At 45.3% G+C, this 5115-nt stretch overlaps 1 non-coding gene and 1 pseudogene across 1 annotated transcript; one reads left to right on the top strand and one right to left on the bottom strand.

The window, feature by feature from the left end:
* The first annotated feature begins 4258 nt into the window (after window positions 1-4258).
* LOC132131020 (U4 spliceosomal RNA) lies at window positions 4259-4388 on the top strand (annotated as a pseudogene).
* Window positions 4389-4562: 174 nt separating this feature from the next.
* trnas-gcu (transfer RNA serine (anticodon GCU)) lies at window positions 4563-4644 on the bottom strand. The gene has a single exon. It is a non-coding gene; the product is annotated as a tRNA-Ser (tRNA).
* Window positions 4645-5115: the final 471 nt, after the last annotated feature.

The raw sequence follows: 5115 nt of genomic DNA, 5'->3' as shown, positions 1-5115 counted from the left end.
ACAATTTTTAATACACTGGCTGTAAAAATAATACTAATTAATTACCATCACCAATAGGGAAAGGGGAACTTTTTTACACCACTATTAACTTTTATAAAATATATTGCAGTGCACATTTGATGAAGTAGTAATTTGAAAATCTCACCTGACTGACTGCAGCAATCCCGGTCAACATAGATGACCTCAGGCTCTGGCTCGCCAGCATTCTGGTAGCGTTTGACGACGCCCTGGCACAGCTCCTCCAGTCCTGCGCCTTCAGCTGTTGTCAGAACACTGTTCAGAACCTGGCCGAGCTAATTGCCAATGTTGGTCATCCATGCAGCCGTGTCCCCAATGCCACCAGCCAGCTTTTTGGTGATCTGAAAAACAAAAAGAAGGAAAAATAAAGACATTCTGACAAGCTTAATTATACATTTTCTTTGATTTGTTATGGTACATTATAATATATATATAACACAAATGTATATAACACAACATTTTTCATCATGTTGAAATTCTTTCTGGCTGAAAATAAACCTCATGCTGAAACCTTCATGTATTGTACCTTCTTTGTAGAATCCATCTTCAGGATTCGGCCATAGGTGGAGGTAATCACCCCTTTCATCTCGTCCAAATGGCTGAGGATATCGTTGGAGTGGACAGTCTCAAACCACTGGGCGAGTGGAAGTGGCCTGAAGGGTGCGGGTGCAGAAAAGGCAGGTGCCGTTGCAGATTGGACCAGGGTAACCTTTCTCAAATGATGCTCACAATCAGAGAGGTACTGGATGGTGCGTCGTGCCCACTCCTCACTGTGTGCTTCCTCTACTGCTGACTGGAAGTAGGAGGAACTGTTACCACTGGTCCTTGGCCTGAGGAAAGTCACACATTTCCTGTCCAGGGCTAGCTGAGTGGTCAGCACCGCTGGAAACATGGTCCTGTGTGCCACATCCAGTTGTGAAAGGATGTCCTGGCTCCATGGGCATACTGGCAACTTGCATGCACTGCAGCGTGGATAGTCCCCACCCACAAGGTAATAGCGGCTATCCATGTCAATCACCTCCCTGACCTTCGGGTAAATTCCTGAATGGTGCATCTTCCGGCCACACTGTGGGCATTTAAGAGGAATGCCCCACATCCTCATTGGTGCCCACAAGAACATCCTCTGTCGGAAGTACCACCCGGGCTCAGGAGGACATGGCTTGGGCTGCATCGATGGATAAAACCAGTTCACCTGGATCTTCTGCCTCAGCTGCCCTGTGGGCTCATAGAGGCACTTGGCAATCCACACCCAATCTGCTGGCTGGAGGACTCTCTTGAACTGACTGGGAAGAAAGTTCTCCCAGTCAGTAATAGCCTGAGGCAGAGATGGTGTAGGCTGCAGTGAGGGTACTGGATGTGAGGATGGAGTGGGCTGTGGAGATGGAGAGCACCGTGGAGGTGGTGGTGAGGGCTTTGGAGCTGGAGAGTGGTGTGGGAATGGAGTGGGCCCTGGGGATGGAGACACTGGTACTGGCATTTGAGACGGCAAGTGCTGTGGAGGTGGAGGCAGCCATGGAGATGGTGAGGGGCAAGGAGATGGTGTGGGATTTTTTGAAGGGCTGACACGTGGAGCCAATAGAGCCCCATAATGGCTCGACTCAATGTGTTGGAGGAGTCCGACGGCACCCTGGACCCTGACCCCACAGCTGTCACACCTCTCTTCAACGTGGTGGTCAGAGAGGTGCTCGGAGAACTTCTCTGCCTCCACAACCACACTACACAGAGAACATTTCACCCCATGTACTTCCTGTGATGTCCCGGTCTCCTCTGAGCTGCCGCCTGCCTTTACCTTAGGCCCTGACTCAATCAAGACCTTATCTGTTGACTGGGAGAAAATTAATATTAGGAACAAAAGAAGGTCTTACTATTCATGTTAAATAATTACACCAATTACTCTGCAGAACTGTACTGAGAATATATTCTGAGAATATATCAGGGGTTGGTGCATAAAATAGTGTATTACATGATACAGGGACTTATCATGCCTTTGATATATTATATCATATACCTACCTTATGGAACCCACAAGTGCACACTATGTGCCTGCCAAACAGGTCCACCTTATTCCCCTTTTGCATGGGACAGGCATCAATCCGCTCCAGGACCTCCTTCTATTTTCTGCTTCCAGGCCTTTTTCCTGTACTGAACTGGAAGGTGCCCTGGGCATACCTGTGGCAGATGTCGTTCCAATAAGCAGAGGATTTGCCTGTTTTGGTCATATCTGAACAATAATGGGGAACAAATCAATGTGGTTAAATATGTGTTAATATAGCAACAGTAGAAAGGAGTTTATTGGAGTTTTATATTTATATATACACACACACACATATACAGTATATATATATATATATATATATATATATATATATATATATATATATATATATATATATATATATATATATATATATATAAAGACTCACATCAAGTATATAAAAGCAGACATGTTGAGTGGTGAAATATGTGGCAGGTTAATAGTTTTCTGCAGTAAATATGTTCCTACTTGCAAAAAATTGCAAATAGCTTTTGATGTATAATTATAAAAACTGTGTTTGTATATAAAGTAAGAAAGGGGGAAAAACTAGATATTTAATGAATACCTGGAATAGTAAAAGATTTAAATACATTCAGTAAAGAATCACTCAGTCATGACTGAAATAACACAGGGAATGGATACTTGGAATACTGAATGATGAAATGAAATTCTTGCAAAGATATAGAAAATAAAAACTTGTTATGAATCGAAGGCTCAACAAGCATCAGTTAGCGACACGTTAAGTTAGCTTGCCTTGCTACGCAAGCGTAGAACGATCAGAATAATCTTTATTCCAAATCATGAATTAATGTTTGAACAAATAGGTTAACACTGATGTCACGGATTTTTATTGTGATAACGCTTACCTTGAATCTCCGCATAGCAGATGTCCAGTGAGTTACAAACAGCTGGAATATCACGAAACTCATTCAGCCAATCAGCGGCGAGATTGGCATGTCAACTTGCTGATTGGCTCTTTCCTCTCGGTAGGAATTGATTGGCTCCTTTGCCCCATCTGTTCGAAAGTTTCGGATTTGCGTTAGGACCTGTTCGGATTAATTTAGGATGTGTTCGGACTTTCGTTCTGACTTTGTTAGGAAGTGTTGCGACCTTGTTCGGAAGTATTCAAATGTTGTTAGGAAGTGTTAGGAAGTGTTCAGCCGTCCGATCGCTGGAAGGTACGGCCACCTCGTCACTCGTGTGAGTGCCTGACTGAACTCTGGGCTCCGGTGGTTTTCCTGAAGAACCTTTTAGCACTGTGAAGTTGAAGCTCATCCTTGAAATCAAAGTATAGTTAATTTTTGTACATGTACGCTGAGATATGCGTACAGTTGAACACGTAGAATTTCAAAGCATATTCCATTTGTTTGCGCATTCGAATGCAGGAGGTTAAACACGTGCGCTCTCGAAAGTTTAAACTTTGTCCAGCACCTGCTGCATTTTTCATCGTTTATGACTGATGTTCTTTGTACTCTTAAAAGCTGAGCTTGCTCCTATCTCATGACCCCCCTCAGACAAGCGCTTGTCATTGTGGCCCTCTGTCGTTCTGGTCTCCGTTGCCGTTTTGAGAGAACACCTGAGTCTAACAAAAGGTAGCACACTCCTTCAATACCACGACTTAGGTGCCCTTGAGCAAGGCATTGAACCCCCAACTGCTCCCCGGGCGCCGCAGCATAAATGGCTGCCCACTGCTCTGGGTGTGTGCTCACAGTGTGTGTGTGTGTGTGTGTGTGTGTGTGTGTCTGTGTGTTCACTGCTCTGTGTGTGTGCATTTCGGATGGGTTAAATGCAGAGCACAAATTCTGAGTATGGGTCACCATACTTGGCTGAATGTCACGTCACTTTCACTTTGCACTTTCACATTTGACACAGGACCTCCCTCAGAACTTGTATGCAGTGTCTTTGCACTCGTCACTGTATCCTACCCAACCCCCCAGGGGCCTCGTCAAACAGAATCTATCCTGACCCAGACCGCGAGCTTTACGACTCCGCCCCTTTGTTGCCAAGATACCCATAACTCTCTTCCCCCAGGGGTTCGGGAAAGCAACACACACTCCTCTTTAACTAAAGAGAGAGCAGCGAATAAGGCTTCTCGTACATACTGCCTACTGGTTTCGTAGACACATCACGCAGTTTGGAGCTAATTACCACCATGTCGTTCCACGTCCACATGGCTCCAGCTGAAAGGTCGCGACCCTTGCCACCATTCTTTCGCAGAGGCAATATTGTAGCCTATGAGGCGCGATCATTGCTGGTTGAAAACTTTACCCAATACCCCGCCAGGATGACTTGAAATAGAGTCAGCATTGGCAATTTTTGCCAGCTTCTTTTGAAGCATATCGTGTTGGTGAAGAATAGATCTGGTGTCCTTAATGCATTGCGTGCTTCCATTATTTAACACACCTGCTTCGGATCATCGACTGCTTTGAATCGCACTGCATGAGGTGAACGTGTCACATAAGGAAAGTGCACCAAATGTGCAGAGCAGATGAACAATCACAGCAAGGAGCGACAAGGATGGGATTCGAACCCACACGTGCAGAGCACAATGGATTAGCAGTCCATCACCTTAACCACTCGGCCACCTCGTCACTCGTGTGAGGGCCCGACTGACCTCTGGGCTGCGGTGGTTTTCCTGAAGAACCTTTTAGAACTGTGACGTTGAAGCTCACCCTTGAAACCAAAGTATAGTTAATTTTTGTACATGTACGCTGAGATATGCGTACTGTTGAACACGTAGAATTTCAAAGCATATTCCATTTGTTTGCGCATTCGAATGCAGGAGGTTAAACACGTGCGCTCTCGAAAGTTTAAACTTTGTCCAGCACCTGCTGCATTTTTCATCGTTTTTGACTGATGTTCTTTGTACTCTTAAAAACTGAGCTTGCTCCTATCTCATGAAGCCCCTCAGACAAGCGCTTGTCATTGTGGCCCTCTGTCGTTCTGGTCTCCGTTGCCGTTTTGAGAGAACACCTGAGTCTAACAAAAGGTAGCACACTCCTTCAATACCACGACTTAGGTGCCCTTGAGCAAGGCATTGAACCCCCAACTGCTCCCCGGGC

Source organism: Carassius carassius, chromosome 47, assembly GCF_963082965.1.
Source record: "Carassius carassius chromosome 47, fCarCar2.1, whole genome shotgun sequence".
NCBI classification, from domain to species: Eukaryota; Metazoa; Chordata; class Actinopteri; order Cypriniformes; family Cyprinidae; genus Carassius; species Carassius carassius.
This window is presented reverse-complemented; position numbering and strand designations above follow the sequence as displayed.